Raw genomic sequence first — 20,118 nt, 5'->3', positions numbered from 1 at the left:
AATCCTCACTTAAAGATGGCTATTAATGCAGGGGAGATAGAGTGGCCAGAAGGATGCCATGACCCCTGTTGGGGCTCTGGCACTGGGTGAACTGAGAGAGTAATTAGATGGGGCAGGCTTTCTCTCTGAGCCTCAATTTCCCCGTTTGTAAACTGAAGTGCTCTGACCCATGGAGAACACTCAAGCCTCCTAGTTAGTGGCCCTCTAATAAAAAATAAATAAATAAATAAAAGTAAAGGGTGATTCTTTAAAAGCAAAGCTTCTCCCTCACCTCAAGGTCTGTGCTGCTATTAAAAAAAAAAAAACCCAATGCCTCTCAATGGAGGGTGATTAAGGGTCTCTGACTTCAGGAGCTTAAAATGCCCTAGCAGCACGTCCTTCCCACCAGACCCACCTGCTGCCCTCCTCTGCCCACTTCCCCTCTGGCTAGGCCAAGTGCCCAATAACAAAAGGGCGGAACCATTTCCATTTTTGTCCTAATGTTTCCCGGACAAGCCCTCCCCTCTCCCCTTGCTCTTTGCTGCATCTGGATGGGCCAGGAACAAGGGGAAATCTCAGGATCTAAAAAACAATGGAAAGATGTCAGAGTTGAAAACTAACAGTTACCCTCACCCAAACCTCCTCCCTAGCACAGATAATTGTTTCCCTCTTTTTTTCTTTCTGCTTCCTTTTGGGTCTCACCTGGCGGTTCTCAGGAATACCTCCTGATGGTGTTCAGGGTACTATGCTATTTCAGGACTGAACCCAGGCCTTCTGCATGCAAAACCTGCCATCAGCTGAAGTCACATTACTCGTCCTTTAACTACACTCTTTTATTTTTGGTTTGGGGCCACTCCTGGTGGTGCTCAAGTTATTCTTGGAAGGCTCAGGGGACCATTTGGGATGTCAGGGATTGAACCTGAGTCAGCAAATGCAAATGCCCTACCTGCTGTGTTATCACTCCAGTCCCCCCCCCACACACATTAATTGCATTCTTTAAGAAGACAGTGTCACTGGCTGTTCTCATTCTTTTTTGGCAGGGAGGAGCCACACCCAGGCATTCTCATTCTTTTTTAAAAAATTTTTATTGATTGATTGATTATTGGACCACACCCAGCAGTGCTCAGGGGTTACTCCTGGCTATGCATTCAGAAATCACCCCTGGCAGGCTAGGGGACCTTATGGGATGCCAGGGAATCTAACCGGGTCCTTTCTGGATGAGGCCCAATGCAAGGCAAAAGCCCTACATGCCTTGCTATCTCTCCAGCCTGGTTTGGCATTCTTAAAGGGCACCCATGTCTCTAATCTGTCTGGATGGTGCTTTCCAAAGAGCTGCTTTACTTCCAAGGTCCAGCAATCCCTCCTAGGCCAGAGTTCCTCTCCTACCCCCACCTCCACCTATATGCATCCCCAAAAGTAGCTGGACCTGATCCTCTTTCTCCTCAGGAAGTAGAGAACAGAGGTGTGGGAAAAGTTCTTAGCAACAGTGAAACCGCACTTGTAGATGGGGAAACTGAGGACCAGAAAAGTGGAAATACACAACCCTTTCACCACCACCACAACTGAGCTGGTTCCTTCTCTATCTTCCCATCCCTGCCATGCAGAGACACCACACACACACACACACACACACACACACACACACACACACACACACATTCCCCATTGTACCTCAAAGGTAAATGAGCACTTGAAATGAGACTCAAATCTGGCCCTCTGTGGGAACCTTGCCACTGGCAGAAGGAAAAGGGAATGGTGGTAGGGAAAGACAGGAAAGGAAGAGAAAACTTTAGGACAGTGTGGAGGGAGTGGGCATTCAGGGGACAGTGAAAAGGAGGGAAAGTTTATGCATAAAACCTTATCAGTAATAGGTCTAGAAACCATGGAATCCTAAATTTAAAAAAAAAAAGTGCTTATCATAGAAGCAGACTTGTGGTTGGGAGAGAAACTGGAGCAATGGTAGAAGGAAGTGTGTTGAAGGGATTGGTGTTCGAACATTGTATGCCTGACACCAATCATGATAAACTCTCTAATTCATAGTGACTAAAAAAGAAAAAAAAAAAAACTAAAAAAGAAATGAGGGACTGGAATGATAGTTCAGAGGGTAAAGCCTTGCAGTGTGTGCCTTGCACATACCAACTGGGACTGGATCTCTGGCATCTAATATGGTCCTTCGAACACCCCAGGCATGATTCCTGACCTTAGAGACAGGAGTAACTCCTGAGCACCACAGAGTGTGGTCTTAAAAAAAAATGAAATGAGGGCCCGGAGAGATAGCACAGCGGCGTTTGCCTTGCAAGCAGCCGATCCAGGATCAAAGGTGGTTGGTTCGAATCCCGGTGTCCCATATGGTCCCCCATGCCTGCCAGGAGCTATTTCTGAGCAGACAGCCAGGAGTAACCCCTGAGCACCGCTGGGTGTGGCCCAAAAACAAAAACAAACAAACAAAAAAAAATGAAATGAAAATGAAAGGAAGGAAGGAAGGAAGGAAGGAAGGAAGGAAGGAAGGAAGGAAGGAAGGAAAGAAAGAAAGAAAGAAAGAAAGAAAAGAAAGAAAGAAAGAAAGAAGAAAGAAAGAAAGAAAAGAAAGAAAGAAAGAAGAAAGAAAGAAAGAAAGAAAGAAAGAAAGAAAGAAAGAAAGAAAGAGAGAAAGAAAGAAAGAAAGAAAGGAAAGAAAGAAAGGAAAGAAAGAAAGAAAGAAAAGAAAGAAGAAAGAAAGAAAGAAAGAAAGAAAGAAAGAAAGAAAAGAAAGAAGAAAGAAAGAAGAAAGAAAGAAAAAGAAAGAAAGAAAGAAAGAAAGAAAGAGAAAGAAAGAAAGAAAAAAGAAAGAAAGAAAGAAGAAAGAGAGAGAAAGAGAGAAAGAAGAAAGAGAGAGAAAGAAAGAAAGAAAGAAAAAGAAAGAAAGAAAGAAAGAAAGAAAAAAGAAAGAAAAAGAAAGAAAGAAAGAAAGAAAGAGAAAGAAAGAAAGAAAGAAAGAGAGAGAGAGAGAAAGAGAGAAAGGGAGAGAAAGAGAAGAAAGAAAGAAAGAAAGAAAGAAAGAAAGAAAGAAAGAAAGAAAGAAAGAAAGAAAGAAAGAAAAGAAAGAAAGAAGAGAAAGAAAGAAAGAAAGAAAAGAAAAGAAAGAAAGAAAGAAAGAAAGAAAGAAAGGAAGGAAGAAATAAAGAAAGAGGGAGGGAGGGAGGGAGGAAGGGAGGTGCTTGCTTTGGCAGCACATATATTAAAATTGGAACGATACAGAGATTAGCATGGCCCCTGCGCAAGGATGACACACAAATTCGTGAAGCGTTCCATATTTTTTAGAAAAGAAAAAATAAAAGAAAGAAAGAGGGATGAGGAGGAAGGAAGGAAGGAAGGGAGGGAGAGGGAGGAAGGAAGGAAGGAAGGAAGGAAGGAAGGAAGGAAGGAAGGAAGGAAGGAAGGAAGGAAGGAAGGAAGGAAGGAAGGAAGGAAGGAAGGGAGGGAGGGAGGGAGGGAGGGAGGGAGGGAGGAGGGAGGGAGGGAGGGTGGGAGGAGGGAGGGAGGGGGGAGGGGAGAGGAGGGAGGGAGGGAGGGTGGGAGGGAGGGAGAGAGGAGGGAGGGAGGGAGGGTGGGAGGAGGAAGGAAGGAAGGAAGGAAGGGAGGAAGGGAGGGAGGGAGGAAGGAAGGGAGGGAGGAAGGGAGGGGGAGGGGAAGGGAGGGAGGGAGGAAGGAAGGAAGGGAGGGAGGGAGGGAGGGAGGAAGGAAGGGAGGGAGGGAGGGAGGGAGGGAGGAAGGAAGGAAGGGAGGAAGGGAGGAAGGGAGGAAGGGAGGGAGGGAGGAAGGAAGGAAACAGAAAAAGAGAAAGAAGCTTCTAGTACCATGTGGAAAACTCTTCTCACTTGTATCTTTGGATGCCTTTGTTGTTGTTTTAGGGGGTCTTATCCAGCAATGATCAGATCTTACTCCTGGTCTATGCTCATTGCTCACTTCTGAGGGGCTTGGGAACCCTATGACATTCTAGGGATCAAATCCAGTAAGCTGCATGTAGACAACCTATACTATCTCTCCTTGACTTTGTATTTTTGATTCTAATTACGCTGTCAGGGCTGGGATGTTCCTGTCCACATGCACATCAGTTCCCTGTCTGCAGACGGCACCCAACAGGGATCCTGAGCTCTGCATGGTGGCCACGGGGTCTATTCTGAAGATGGGGGTCCAAGATGAAGAGTAAACCAAGGCCTCTGCACCTGGGTGATTTCAGTGAGCATCTTCCCTTCCACAGGAGGGAGTAAAGACTCATGGTCCAGTGAGATCCAGGAATCCCCCAGCCCCCAGAAGTAGCCCCTGAGAGTCCTCTTCCTCACACTGGACTCTCAGTCCCTGTAGCTTTACAGACACTTGAGAAGGAGGAGGGGAGCAGTCTGGGGTGTTTCTAGGCACTTTCCCTCTCCTCTCACCCTTCCCTGGGGCAAGGAACAGAAATCCAAAATCAGGCTATGGTCCAGAGGCTCGCTTTTCAGGGCCTCTCTGCCCAGGCTCAGAGTTCTGTGCCTCACCCCATCCTAGGCCCCCTCAGAGCCACATAAATTGATCAGCAGCTTTCAGTAAAGGAAACGCAAATGTGGAGAGGAAGAAATCTGGGCTCAGGTCCAGAACTCAGGTCTGCGTGGCTTCCAAGCACACACTTGCGGTCCCTTCTCTCAATCAGGCCTGGAGTTCCCCAGTCAAAGTGGGGGGATTACCTACCTACAGGCAAAAGAACCCCAGGCCTCCTTGTCCCGAAGACTAGGGCCCCAGCCTCCTTCAAACCACATAGTCCCAAGCATGTCCTACTTTTGCCAGGCTTGGCTGAGTTGCACCCCTTGGCCCAGTAGACCAACTATCCCTACTGTCCATTGTGAGGCTCCTCATGGCCCCCTGTTTGCCAGGAATCCTCTCCTCCATGGGGGAGTCCAGCACCTCAAGGATTCCACCTACACCAGCAAAACCACTAAGGGGGAAATATGTTTCCTGTGGCCTCCTTTCTGCCCTGCACATCCAGGTAGACTCATCCCCCCATCCCAACAGTCTCAACATCACTCAGTGAGCTCCAGGAAATTCTCACCTCCCAGAACCTCACCTCCCAGAAGGAATCTGTATTTTATTTGTTGGGAAAAATAATTGCGACCCAGACCGCCTGGCACTGGGCATTGCCCGAATCAGAGGTTCCCACACTTACTGGGCCCACTGCCCCCTCTGCTGAACATCTTCCAGAGGAATGAGGGCAGAAAGCTATGCAAGCAAACAGAAAATACCCTACAATTTATCCAAAGATACCTCCATGACCCCCCTCCATTATTCCAAACCCCCCAGGAGTGCCCACATGGGGAAAGAATATTCCAGATCCTGGGGACACACAGACGTTGGGCCTGAAGGATTTTAGGAAGCTGTCAGCACGCTGGTCCGGTGAGACGTGGCTTGGCTCTGCAGATCCTATTTGAGTTTTTATTTTTAGATCCAGGCAGGAGTGGATGGGGACCGAGTCTTGTCCTTCTGTGGAATGGCTTGGTCAAATCTGATGGACTCCTGAAGAATTCTCTGCCCCCATAGGGCTATACTTCTAAGGAGTCTGTATCTGCAGCTCACACCCCGAAGAAGGTAAGGTGGATGTGATCAGAATACACCTCTATGTTCTAGAATAGGACCATCCCCTGCTGTCAGGGACATGGAGGTGTAAGAGGTGCTGTGATCCTGACAACTACATTCTAACCATGGAGAACTTGAAAAATCCATCTTCTAAGTACCATAATTTTCACTGGGAACACTCAGACTCCTGAGGGAAGGAACTACCTACTTAATAAAAGAAAATCAGTATCACAGCCATGGACTCTGGCTATGTGTGATTGGCTGAGAATCATCACTGAGAGAAAGAACCCCCGGGTCTCCCAAGCACCACTTCGGAGCCCCAGAAAAGAAGACGCAGGCTTGAGAAGTCTTTGAAAATTCTATCTAACCCAAGTTTCATTTATGAGTAGAACTGCACCTTGGGTGCACACACACACACACACACACACACACACACACACACACACACACACACACTTACATGTGTGTTGGCAAAGAAGAAAGCTGAAAGGAAATACACTCAAAGGGGAGAGGCAGTTGTCTCGCTGCAGTGTGACACCTTTCCCTATTCTCCAAATTTTCCATCATACCTCTTATTGCATTTAGAATCCGAAAATTCGCAGCATGCTAATAGTTTTTCAATTTCCTCCTGAATCTGTTTTTACAGGCACCGTTTCAGTGGAGTTTGGGAATCCGCAGGGTGTGAAGCACAAATGAAACTCCCCACTCCTGCTGGGCGGAGCTCGCCCCTTGGCCCTGCCACAAGCCCTGCCCGCCTCCACACTGGCAGCCAGCTGTCCACAGCTGTGCTGAGGTGGCTGTGAATGAATGGGACTGGTGGAAAAATCACACGTTCCCGCCTCTCCAAGGAGGGAATGGAGGGGCTGGCACTGCCTCTGAGCTCTGGCTCACCGAAGAGGTAAATAAACAGAGTCAGGAAAGGGGAGCCCGGTGGGGACATGGGAACCAAACAGGCAGCTGCTGCATTTCCCAAGGTAGAAGGTATCCCGTGATCCCACAGGAGCTGGAACAATCCTGGATGGGTGAGGGGGAACAGTAGTAGCTTCTGGTGCAACTGGGGAGCATGAGCTGTAGTAGTTCTAGTGTGTGTTGAGGAGACACTTTCTGTTTGTTCACTTAAAGAAAGGAGATTTTTCAGAGGGGAGTTGCTGGGCTCATTTTTCTGAAAAGGGGGCAGTAGGCCAACTTTGGGGACCTCTGCACTAAAGAAACTTTCCTTCTGGAAGTGGGGCCTCTGTCACAGCTCCTCCATACAGAACATCAACCTGAAAGGAGGCCCCTGCACCAAGCCAGCTCTTGGGGGTCATGGGCATCACTTGACCAGGACTCTGCTGGAAGATTCCTCTCCTTCCCACTGGACCATCTTAGAGCAACATGAACTTCTGCCTCTAGGCTGAAGAGAGAGGGAAAACTTTGGGTCTGAGATCCTCTCCCAGGATCTCAATGATAGAGCTGATCTCCTCCTATTTCCCCAATGCCAGGCACCATTAAGGTGTGGGCAGAGCCAAGCATGCAAAGAAGGTATGGCCCCACTATCACAGGGGATTTGATGTTAGATAAGAGGAGAATCCACAGAGCTGCTGCTCCTATGGAGCCCTCCTTGACATGGAGGAACTGGCAGCAGATGGCCACAGCAGACAGGGAGGACAGCTGGAAAAACACAGCAGGAACAGAGACGTGGTACAGTACTGACAGTATATGCATTACATGTGACAGGTCCCAGTTCCATTACCAGCACCACCTGGTGCCTAAGCATCACTGGGGTGGCCTCAGGAATCCCCAGCACCACCTCCTGTGGGACAAACATCACCCAGAAAGGCCTATGGACCTCCTGAGCATTACTTGGTAGTTATCGCCACAAATAGGAGAGAAACACATCAGGGTCCTGTGTCCTGGGAATAAGGAGTTGGATCCAGGGAGCAGAGGGGCAGAAAGTACTCAATGGGGTACCCTGAATGGGGTAAGCAAAGAAATGGGCTCCTTCTCTTCTTCTAAGAACCTCATTTCAACCCCAATGAGTCAGGGCCAGAAGAGGTTTCTGCCTTTAGCCCTCGAAAGCATGACTGGGTGCTCAGTCCCAGCACCCATGAACCTTGTCTTTTCATCTCCACGTGCTACATGCAGCCTGACCTCCCCCACAGGGAGCACAGCTGTGGGCAGTGGGCAGCAAACTCACCACCCACACCCACCTCTGCTGCCCAACATGTGGAGTGTGGAAGAGATGAGCAATATGGACCCCGGGCCCAAAATCTCCTGTATGGGATGCCACAGCCAGGGTAGCCAAGAGCTCCAGCACTATTCCTCCCCCTGAACAGCTGCTGTGAGCCCCAGGAATGGCTCTAGTGGGTGTCATGTGGAATGGAGAGATGATCACCACCTTGCCCCAACAACTTCCGGTGGCCCTTCCCAAAGCAGGATACAAACAAGGTGAGTCTGAGAATGAAGGGTAAGAGGTGGGAGGGCAGGAGCTCTTTATTCCTTCAAGACAAAGAGAGTGCAGGGTGAGGGAGAGCAGCCATGGCACTAGTCAGAGGAAGAGAGGAGGGAGAGAGCTTGGGTGCACCTCAAAGTACTCAACTAGCACCCCAGAGTCTGGCACCACCAGCCATAAAAATCATTGGCCTTTTTGAGAAATGCCAGTCACCCCCACTTGAGCAGGCCCTTGTGTTCTACACTTGAAGATATCTGGGGTGTGACCCATTTTATGCAAATAGAAGCCATGGCTTCTATTTCCTCCCACTGTGGTGAGAGGAAATTCACATACCCAAAATTCCAAGGAGGACGACCAATCCCCAGAGGCCCCAAAGACCACCTCCAACCCTACTACCAGACCCTCACTCTTGAGCAGGCCATGCCTGCTCTATGGGTGGGTTCTTGGGGCTCCCCCAGTTCTTCTGGGGAGCAGTTGGCAGCAGACTGGGCTGCTCCAGCCCCTGGAGTCTCTTCTCCCCAGGAGAGGAGGGTTTATAAATAGCTTGGAGTCCTCCTGTCTACATTGGCTTCTGGGTCCCACACTCCACCCCAGCCAGCTAATCCCTTCTCCCTCCAGTTCCCACAGCCTGCAGGAGGGACATGACCTCTCACCCCTAAGGTGGTACTGTGCCCGCTGCAGTGAATGGCCTCCCACAGATCACAGTAGCCCCCACATGCCTCTGTGCTAAAGAGAAATCAGGGCTGGCAATACTGGTGGGAGCTCTGATACCTGTTAAGTATAGGAACCCCATACTGCATGCTCAGCATCCACCAACAGTGGGGAAAGGGACGGAAATAGTCCTCCCCACACTCTGCCTCAGTTTCCACCTTTTGTGAGAAGAACAAAGAGCTGAGCTGTGTGGCACTTGGGGGTGCTGAAGAGATGAGCATGTCAGGGAGGCTACAGGGGCTATCAGAAAGCAAAAATGGATTATCGCTGTGATACTAGTACTGGGCTTCTTCTCCAGGAAACTTCAAGCTAAGGGAACGGTGACTCTTATCTGTTGACGAGCAAAAATGTTTGCTGGGTGACATTGCTTTAGTCTTGAGTTCATGGTACCACATTCCCTTGAAGGCAGGAAGATACATGAATGACTCTTTATTAGAAGTCATTCCTGGTGGATAAGCATGAAGTCATCCCCACCTTATTGTAATTAAATATGGTTCTGTATATGATACTATCCACAGAAGAATACAGTAGTACACTCACATTTAGGTTCAGAGGGAAAAGTTCTTTATTAGTGTTCTCGTTTTCATAAACAAAAATGATATAACTTAAAATGGATCTTAAAATGGTTGTGGGAAAGAGATTTTTCCCAACAATCATTCTGTTTATCATTCAAATCCTTCCCGCCCATACACGCTGGTTAAAAATAAAAAAGCTACTGGCTAAAATCTAAGTGCCAACTTGCTGTTCTTTTTAATTAAGACATTTTGTTTGCTCAATAAAATACAGCGTTAGAAGAAAAAAAAAACATTTACTGAAAACCCACTCATTGATGTCTAATAGCTGTGTCAAATACTCATAACAACATTTATTCCAACACCCCCAGATAATTGCTCATCTTTCTCATTTGGTCTCCACAACAGCCCAGCATTCGTATCCAAGTGTAATTGATCCAGAATTGGGCTCCCTTTCAAAAAAATCTGTAAAACCTAATTACCAGGGAAGCAGAGCCCTCGCATCCTGCGGAAAGAGGGTGCTTCCCAGAGAGGCAAGCTGCAAACTTCTCTTGGCTAATCAAGCCACATTCTATTGCAGCAGGAGTTTGAGGGATTGAGGGGGCCACAACAGCACAAGAAAAGTTGGGGTGGTGGTACAGAATAAAATCTTCAGTGTCAACCCTGATCTTTTAAAGCCAAGTATGGGGAACAGAGGAGAGACACTTTTCCTGGCCAGAGCAAACAGAGGTGGGGCACACAGATAATGAGCCTGTGGTGGACATGAGGGTGGTCTCCAAAGACAAGGCCTGTGAAGAACACTCTCCCTGCGGCCTGGAGGCCATACCACTTGTGGGCCCCTAGGTCTTTAAGCCATTGTGACAGATCACACTCCCTATGTGGCCTGGGTCTGCTCATCTGGGAAATGGGCATCCTGAACACCCAGGGTTTCCTTCTGCTCCAAACTTCTGTGGCCTTCTTCAAGGCAAAGAGCATACTTTCTACTCAGGGACTTGCTGGGGTGAGGGGCTGACGTCGGAGAACAAAAAAATAGGAGCAGGAGAAGGAAGGAGCGTGTTTCCAACTATTGTAGAATGCTGCACGGACTTGCCAGCCCCAGGTGGTATCAGGCCCGCTCCCGGAGATAATCTATTATCAGTGCAGCAAGTAAGTAAACCTTTGGTTCAAACCTCCCTGCGCTGGATTCCTCAATCTGGCCCAGGAGGAACCGAACCAAACCGTCAGGTACCCTCCCCAGACTTCTCTGAGCCTCCCACCTCGAGCTGCCCACAGCACACCTCTCCTAATAAAGGCGTCTTCCTTCCCACCTTCTTTTTTTCTTGCGTCCCAAAGGTTCCAGGCACCTCAGTGGTCGTAGCTCCCGAGGGCCGCACACGTTCCAGCCTCTCCTCCCACCTGGGACCCTCCAGCAACCTCCACTACTGCTCGCTCTGCAGATTTCAAGGGATCCGGGAATGTTGCTTTCCTTGGGCTGCTCCAAATGCCGTCCTAGAGAAATCAGACACGCAGCCCGAATCCCAAAGCCGCACAGCAGCCAGAGAGAGAGACCTTTATGATGCCCAAACAAGAAGAGATGCGCGCACCACGCAGAAAGACGCGCGCCTCCAGGGCGAGCGGGTAGCAGGCGAGAGACCCCGCGCTGCCCCCAAGCGGACCGCAAGGACCCGCTAGCTGGCTTGGGCACGGAGGACGCGTGTGCGGGCGCACAACGGCCTCAACAACTTGCGAATTTGACAGCCACGGCGGCTGAGCGTCCCTCAAGGAGCAGCCACCAAGCCTTTGGGGTCGCGTCGCCGACAGAAGGGATTCCTCCCAGACTTAACCATTCTCCTCTCTCCCGAGCTTCGAGATAAGATAAAGCGAGGTCTCGGGTGGGTGCCAACGTGTCAAGTGAAAACCATCGCTTTCCAAAACGCGCTCGCGCTTTTCTGGCATAAGCGCCGGAAAACTTTTGGCAGGAACCACCTGTGGCTGCCTCCGGGCCCGCTCCGAGCGCCCGGCCCGAAGGCGCCGCCGAGCCGAGGCCGCACAAGTTCCCTCGCAAGCCCCGCGCGCAGCACCACTTCTCTTCTCTTCTCTTCTCTCCGGGCCACGGTGCCAGCCAGGAGGCGCGGCGCCCGCTTCGCCGGCTCGCTCGCCGCTGGCTCTCCCCTCCTCCCAACCTCCGCCTCCCGCCCCCTGTCGTCGCATGGCTGCCGCACGGAGCCCCGGAATGGCCACCGCAGCCCCCCGCCTCCTGCCCGCCGCGCGCCGGGCACCTCCACCTCTGCCTTGCGCCCTGGAGCGCGCGGACCCACCGCCGGCCTCTCCTAGCAACCGACCGCTCCATGCCCGCTCGAGCGCTCCGGTGCCCGCGATGCCCACGCTACGTCCCCGAGCCCCGAGACCCCCCTACCCTCTTGGGCAGCTAGCTGGCCGCGGTTTGGGGGACCCCAGACCCTCTCTCTCTCTCTCATCTCTATTCGCGCAGCCGGAGCCCCCGCGCGCCAAACGACCGACACTCACCTCCGCGCGCGCACCGCCAGCCCCGCGCGCGGCGCCGCCCGCACTTGGCTCCGGGCCGCGATGCTCTCTCTGGTCCTCCTTGGGGCGTCGGTGCCGGTGCCCCCGCGGCTGTCAGAGTCTCGTGGCGGGGCTGGAGGCGGGCGGGTGCGCGGCGGGTGCCCACCACGGGCAGCTCCGCCCTCCCTGCGCTCCGCCTCCCGCGCCGCGGCTGTCAGCCCCGCGCCCCGCGCCCCGCGCCCGCGCCACCGGCTCCGGGGGTGCACTGGGCTCAAGGGCCCGGATGTCTGCGGCCGCCGCCCCCGCCTTCGCGCCCTCTTTCCTCCCTGCCACCCCGCACTTGCTGCGCCCCAACACCGCGCCTCCGTTCTGTTTTGACAGGCGCCGGCGAGGGCGGCGCGGGGGTTGGTGTGGGGGGACCGGGCGGGACCACCATCCGCTCGGGGCTCCGTGTCTTTTTTTTTCCTTTCTTCCCTTTATTTCCCCTTTGCCTCCTCCAGGATTTAAAGGGACAGCGAGGGGCCGGCAGCCGGCGTTTCCCCGGTCTCCAGACGCCCTCTGCGGCCCGGCCGGACCCGCCCGCACCCGGACCACAAGGCTGCCTCCAACCCGCTGGGTATTTTTAGGTCCACACCCGACCCGACCCAGGCTAGTGGGGTGACAGCTTGGCTCGGTGGCCCGGGAGCACGGCTATTTTTACAGAGTCCGGTGAGGGGGAGGAGGGACTAGGACGACTCAGCATCTGCTTTCCCACCCGAAAGCTCCCGAAAGCAAGGAGTGGGGACGAGAAGTTTCCCAAATGCTCTCGGAATTACAGCGAGCTCAGTAGGACATTTCTCCAGGGCCTCCGAATCCCCGTGGGCAAGCTTGTTTGCAGGGTCTTTCCCCACCCTTGGGGGTCAGGGGCCCCCTGGCCAGCGTCGGGCCCGGGGCCATCCATCATCAGTCATTCCCAGGGAGGGACCGCGCGGGATTCAGCTTTAGGGATAAAACCACTCAGCCAGCCCCGCCCCCAGGTTTCCAGCCAGTCGGAGCGTCTGGATGGGACACGAAGCCCTGGGCCACAGTGACCCAAACCTCTAAGGACCCTTTAGATCCTAAAGCAGAGTTGCTTGGCCCCGGAGGGAAGGCGCGCGGAGGCATGCAAGGCCACGTTGATGCACACGCTCTGGTCATCGGTAGGCCCATGCGCCCTGGAGATGGTCGCAACCCAGCCCTCCGCTCCTGACAAGTATAGGAACTCTTGTCCAGTCACCCTGGTGCTATGTCTGGGGTGTCAGAAGCTTTTGTCCGGGACTCCTCCCGGGGAAAGTTTGATGTCTTTAGACTCCCCCCAAAGACACAGGCTTAGCTGAACCACGCCCAAAGAGGCTGGAAAAGGGAATCATCCCCTCTCGTCCTCATTCTGAGCCTCTACTGATGAAAGGACAGTGGGCCTGTCTGCTGAGTGTCTTTTACTGTTGAAGATAGCTACCACAAGATTTTCACATATATATCTGGAGACCTTTTGGCATGGCACTTGCTCCACTGTTAGTTGAGTTTTTCTTTTAAATAGTCCAAGTCCTTCATACAGTAAATACTCATTTCAAGGTACCATGTTCAGAACGAAGTGGAAGTGCTCTGGATGTAACAGCAAAGAGACAAGAGAGAGCAGGAAGCCAGGTGAATCGATGTCATTTGACGGAGAGGCCTTGCTTTTCCTCGGACATGTCATTCATTTAACACTTTGAACATTATTTGACCCTTTCCAGATACATAGATGCAAATCTGGGGAGATATGTCCTGAAAAACTATGTTTTCAGACTCAAGATGTCAGGCTTCTGGAGAAGCAAATAAAATCCTGATCCCAGTTACCTCGGGATCCTCTCCTTCCCTAATTAGGTTGTCTGCCTCATCAATTAAGTTGTCTGTCCCATCAATTAGGTTGTCTGCCCCCACTACACACACACACACACACACACACACACACACACACACACACACACACACACACACAAAGTTATTTTCCTCACTTACTTTCATTTAAGGTTTGGGCCAATTTTGGAGGACTACTAGGCCTTCCCAGGTGGTGAAAACTGCTTCAAAGAAGCCTGGTTGCAACTGAGAGCAGCCCTAGAATATCATGATGCCTGCCAATAAAACGAAGTTTGGCAATGAAAGTAAGGCAGGGCTACCATGGAAAAGGCCTTTTGTTTGAGAATTAAGAGCTGTGTGCACTAAATTAGAGGTGCTTTTAAATTAGCAAGGTTCGAACAAATGTCATCAGAACTGAAGATTTTGTTTATCAAACTGAGCTGACATGGGAAAAGGGTAGGGGACAATAAGGAGAGCAGGCTCTTTGGTATTGGAACAATGTATACATGAAAAAATATGATTAACAATATTGTGAATTCTGCCACATCAACAAAAATAATAATCAATATACGGGAAAGGTTCACTCCCTTCTTCTATGTAAAAGCACAGTTGGTTCAGAGCAGGTGTTTGAAGCTGTGTAACCAAGGGTTTATGCCAGGAGCTATGAGAGGAGGCCAGTTCGTGAGCCTCAGGCTACTCAACCTAACTATCAAAAGCCAAACTTTCATCAAAGCAAAAGCAATCAGAATACAAAAGGTCTGCCTCAGTGATGTTATAGAAGAGTTTTAAAGGAAACAGCTATTAACCTGAGCGCTGCCATTCACAAAAGGTTTACAGAACAAGACAAGGCAAGCTCGGGTCACAGCCCAAAGTCTCTGATTCCCCATCATGACAGTCACAGCCAAGGGAAGGGTCAGGGAAAGAAGAGGGAAGGGAATTGATGTGGCCAGTACTCCTGGATGAGAAGAGAGGAAAAGGGGGAGCTTTAGAGAGTCAAGGCTAAAGACAATTGCAAGACAGTAATCAGGCTCCATACTACAGATTGGGCAAGCAGCCTCCATCCGAAGACCTTCTTTGGGAAGGGGCCCTTGTCTCAATCTTTTGTTTGGATGGCTCTTTTTTCTCTTTTTCATCGTGTTTTCTAACTGTAGTTTTCAAATAATTTTAGATTCCAAAGATTCCAAAAAATTACGCATGTCTTCACTTAAATGTAAAAATTCTCATTAGTGGCTCCATCTTACTTCCTGTCTATAATGTGACCTTTTCCTGAATCATTTGAAAATGAGCTGAACACATTCTATTATTTCACCCCTGAATTTTCCAGGGGTTGTTTCCAAAAACAAGGACATTCTCTTACATAAATGTTTTAAATTGGGAAATTGTCATCAATACGTATTATTCAAACTAAATCTAGATTTTAGTCAGTCTCACTATTTGAAAATGTAATGGAAAAAATGTTTTAAGTTCTGGGTCAGTTAGGGGGATTAAGACTCCTTTTCGTCAGTCAAATCGGGTTTGATCCTTAGCACTATATATTGTCCACTAAACTCCACCACAGAGCAGGAGAAGCATCAAAAGCACTGTCTCAATTTCCCCCAAATAAATTAATAAATAATGATAAATTCTGATCAACATCTAATCCAAGATCAAATGTTGCACTTGGTTATCATCTCCTGTGAGAGGGCATTTTTATTATTAAAAATCATTATTATTAATTTTTGTTTCTAAATTTTATTGACCATTCGGCAATGGTTTATGTTGGTTTTTTGTTTGTTTGGGTTTTGTTGTTGTTGTTTTGTGCCACACCCAGTGACACTCAAGGGTTACTCCTGGCTAAGTGCTCAGAAATTGCTCTTGGCTCGGGGGATCATATGGGGCACTGGGGATCAAACCTAGGTCCATCTTGGGTCAACTACATGCAAGGCAAACAACCTACTGCTGTGCTATGGCTTCAGCAGGCACAAGGGTCCTGTTGGGTCACAGAAATTCTCCTTGACACAGTTAATGAAGCTCACTGGGTCTTTGTTTGTGACTAGATCTCCACCTTGGGCCTGCTTTTGACCTGGTCTAGTCCAGCTATAGCAAGAATCCTGCTGGGTCCACTAAGATTTCCAAGTGTCTAGTGTAGAAAGAGTTCATTTATACTATTTCCTCACCCTTGACATCTAATCACCATGGCACTCTTATTTCCCACCATGGATAGGGCCTACCTTTAGCCCTCATGTTCAGCCTGTCTGGCAAAAATTCCCCTACATCTTGAAGACTCAGGAAGTGACATCCACCAACCTCCACAGTACTGAAGCCATAATTTCCCATTTATACATCTTGAACTCTCTCTTTTTTTGTTTGTTTTTGAACTCTCACTTTTTTTGTTTTTGGGTCACATCTGGCAATGCTCAGAGGTTATTCTTGGATCTTCAGTCAGGAATTACTCTTGGCGATGTTCAGGGGTCTTTATGGGATGCTCGGATCCCATTTTGGCCCCAGTGTTAATAATGGATTGAAGTCACTTAGGGGAATTCAAACACAAGAATTGAAAAGCTGAAGCTATGTACAAGGTGTAACTTCCTACATATTCCAGAGAAGAACAAACAATTGTTTAATCCCTAAAGTAGTCCTTTCATAGGGTACCCCATTTCTAACATGGGTTCCCAGATTTGAGAAGTCCTTCTTGCTTCATACTTTGCTTTTGAAAGTGAGTTTCCATGGACACCAAGTGTCTAATAACCTCAAAGAGGAGATTTTTCCTAAAATCCTTCAAACACACATTTCCAGGGGTCAGTGAGATAAAATGATCAGGTAGGGCATTTGCTTTGCGCACAGCAGACCTAGGTTCAATCCTCAGCACCACACATGGTCCCCTGAGCATAGAGCCAGAAGTAAGGTGCTCTTAGCACTGCTGAATGTGGTCCAAAAACAAAAAATGTGCAAAATGAAATTCCTGTGTCTAAACATACACGAATTTGTAAGGGCACATTGCTGTTATCAAATGGCCTAACAAATTAATTTAGCAATGTACGTTCCTTATGATAGTATCTAAACATGTCTGAGTTTACTACAGATACTTATTTTTGTATATAGTGAATAAATTTAAAATATTAGAGTCGTATGAATAATTTTGTCAAATATTGATATCATTCCATCTCTCTCTTCTGGGGGGGGGTCTCAAGTGGTGTTCAAGAAGCCATACTAACCCACACACACAGTTCTCAGCTAACTGGTTCAGTGATTCAGTGCAAATTATTAATGAGACAGAGTTTTCCATAATTCTAGCCACTATTATTTCTTTTTTTACTAATTTCTTATTTGTGCCCTTGGCTCCTATTATAATGGGTAGTTCATCATTTTTCCTCTTTATTTTAAAAGAGCTCTTTACATCGTAAGAATGGTAATTTTTTGTCATGTATAACTGCAAATATTTTTACCACTTTGCCTAAAGCTTTTACATTTTGTTAGCCTGGATGTTTTTAATATGCTAAATTAAAAATTGGTGCATTATCTGTTCATTTCTAATAATACGTAAGTACGTCTAGTTAAAAAAGTATTTTCAAATCACAAGAATTTCATTCTTCTCCAAAGAGTCACTTCTAACAATTGCTTAATGAGTTTCAACCCAACCCAACACCCCCACCCCACACTTCTCTAAAGGTTTGTTATGCTGTGGGGAGGTTTTAGAACCCCCTTAGTGATCTTTGAGGCAGGACAATAATCTCTAACCTGTGACTAGTGTCATATTACAAACACCTTCTGACTCCAAAGTAGACTCACCCACAATTTCTCCCACTGTCGCCATGCCGTTTTTTGTTTTTTTGTTTTGTTTTGTTTTTTGTTGTTTTTTGTTGTTGTTGTTGTTGTTTGAGTGGGCCTTGAAGTCAGAAATGTACCTTGTTGTTTCCCTGATAGAAGTGATGAGAACCTTCGAAAAACACACCCCAGAATAAAGGACAGGATATTAAGTTTAGGACGTGCAAGGTCTGGAGCTAGGAAGTTTAAGAGGTTTAAAACAGGCAGATGACCAATCTTGCAGGTGATCACCACAAAACATTTTCTGACTTCTTCTAGGAGTGATCCCTGAGCACAGAGGCAGGAGAAAGCCCTGAGCACACCACCAGATGTGATCCCAAAACTACCAAAAAAAAAAATTCAAGATTTGAGAAAGAGCCACCTGATATGGAGATGGAGGTGGAACAAGAAATAGAAGGAAACAGAAAGGTGAGGGAGCTAGATCAGAAAAGAATTTGAGGTCTATAAACCATAAGCAGGGAGAAAGGCTGAGGGGCTGAAGAAGGGTGTAGACCAGAGTCATCCCTTGGGACTCAGTAAGGACAGACAGACTTAGGTGTCTAGAAACAAGAAACAGAAAACTCTTGTCCAGCACCGAACTGGGGTCTCATTAGGACTGTGAGAGACAGAACTGGAGATGTCTATAAGACACCAGGATGAGTTAATAGGACTCAGTGAGACCCCAGTTTTGGGAATGGTGGGAATGGGAGAGTGTGGGTGCTGTTCTTGGCCTTTGGGACCATCATTAGACAAACATACTGATCTCTTGGGCTAAATGCTTCTGTCCTTCTCAGCTTTGCTCCCTCTGTTTCCCAAGCTGTTTTCCCTTGTTTACATAGAAGGAGATAGCATTTGGTTAGAGTCCTGACTCAGTTTCCCCTGTGTGTAAGAATGAGAGTGTCACAATCAAGGTGGGCTATGGGGGCCCAGGACCCTGATGTTCTGTGTTTTCTGTCTGAGCCTGGCTCACTCACCTCACTGGAGAACCCAAGATAGGAGCTAGGGAAGGTGTTATATTAGACACACATCTGGATGTATATCTGTTCTTCAAGTCTGTGCAGGGCAGCCTGCACCAGCTAGGACACCCTCCCAGAAGATGCTGGTAGGTACCCAGACTCTCTGCGTAACCTACTCTTCCCAAGTCAACAGTCATATGACACAATGTCTGAAAGTCCAGATTTCCTGTCTCCACTGGCAGGGCCTTGCTAACTGCAACCTGGAACCCTGAGCGCCTTCCCAAGCCCCCACTTCCCGCCCAGTTCCCAGCTCCAGGACTCACGGAATGCAGTGAGCTCACTGCACCTGGCTTGCTTGGCATCAGGCAAGAGCCTGAGCTGTCTTCTGCCAAAGAAAATCCTCTGGCTGAGCCAGCCACCTGGACATGCTCCAGAAAGCTATCTCAGCCTTGCAGCCCACCTCAAGGTCCCAAGTGGAAGGACCTACATCCCCCAAAAGGAAGTAATGTTTCCCAGCGACCAATGCCATCATTCCAGAGGGCAAATAAACCCACAACTGCACAGGGAAGGAAGGGGACTAGAAGGTTTCTAACTTGCAGAAATAGAAGCAATCTTTGAGGTCCAATTGGTGACAAACACTTGGTGACTTTTTACTCCAGTTTCATCCAAAAGGCACCAACAGCCACCAGCTTAACTGAGACCTGACAGCCCATGTGGGCAGCAGGTTCGCTAACTGTATCATTTTATGACTCAATGTACTCAATGTTGCTCTGTTTTGAGTAGGAAGAACCCAGTGGAAGATGGACAAAACAACATTATTCTGGGATCTAAATTCATTGCAACTTTTTGCTCAGCCTCAACTGAGCATTCCCAGAAGTTCTAGTCTATGCTGCTTGGGAAGCAAAAGCTCCCATTCTCCGCAGAAAATCTAACTGATGACTGCTGACTGCCTGGTTGCTGGGCCAAGAAGGATGGAGAGCCAATTTGGACATAATGGGAAGAATCAAGACCCCAGTTAGCTAAGGCAGCTGCAGTGAGCCATAGCCAGATACCATGTAACTATGTCCAACCCAGACTAACACACTGTACTGCTCTCCACAGCTCTCTCCCCAATCTTCATCAAAGTCACTTGTGGACAGGATCTCATTTGCTCATCTTCACATCTCAACCTTATACAGCGCATAAGATTGTCTTCTACTGCCAGAAACAAATAGCATATTTGCTGGCCCCCATCTCCTATTTTAACATTCCGTGGAAATGTCATGCTTCATGGACTAGCATCTAGAGTATGTATAAATTGTTGGTTAGAAGACCCTATAACTCCATGAATGCAGCAGGGCTCAGACTCATAAGGAAAGGTCCTCTGGATTCTCATCATCTTTTTTTTTGTCTTTTCACTTTTTTGAGCCATTCTCATTTGGTACTCAAAGCTTACTCCTGGCTCTGTGCTCAGGGATCATTTCTAGAAGTGCTCAGCAAACTATATAAGATCTGCTAGGATTTGAAACAGAGTCATTCACATTAGAGTTGGTCTCATGCAAAGCAAGCACCTTAGCCACTATACTATTTCTCCATCCCTGTTTAATATACTATTCAGCAATATCTTTTTAGAGGTTTATTCATATGTCTCTAACTTATCTCCACATTATAATGAGGTTAGGGAGCATAGCAGCTTCACATTAATATCGTGGTTAGGAAGCTACACTACATCAACACATTGGTGCTGGAAGGCATATGGTAATATGGAATGAAATGAAAGACTGTCTTCTGACCTTCAAACTTCTATTCTTCTGGTTTGTAGACACGG

At 48.4% G+C, this 20,118-nt stretch overlaps 1 protein-coding gene and 1 non-coding gene across 2 annotated transcripts in view; one reads left to right on the top strand and one right to left on the bottom strand.

Moving 5' to 3' along the window:
* SMAD2 (SMAD family member 2) overlaps positions 1-20,118 on the bottom strand; it is a 961,241-nt gene that overhangs the window by 474,892 nt on the left and 466,231 nt on the right. The window lies entirely within an intron of this gene.
* LOC126021530 (U6 spliceosomal RNA) lies at positions 3,173-3,276 on the top strand. The gene has a single exon (XR_007500039.1). It is a non-coding gene; the product is annotated as a U6 spliceosomal RNA (small nuclear RNA).

This window comes from Suncus etruscus, chromosome 10 (genome assembly GCF_024139225.1).
Source record: "Suncus etruscus isolate mSunEtr1 chromosome 10, mSunEtr1.pri.cur, whole genome shotgun sequence".
NCBI classification, from domain to species: domain Eukaryota; kingdom Metazoa; phylum Chordata; class Mammalia; order Eulipotyphla; family Soricidae; genus Suncus; species Suncus etruscus.
The sequence above is the reverse complement of the archived record's forward strand: the minus strand, read 5'-3'. Positions and strand labels throughout refer to the sequence as shown.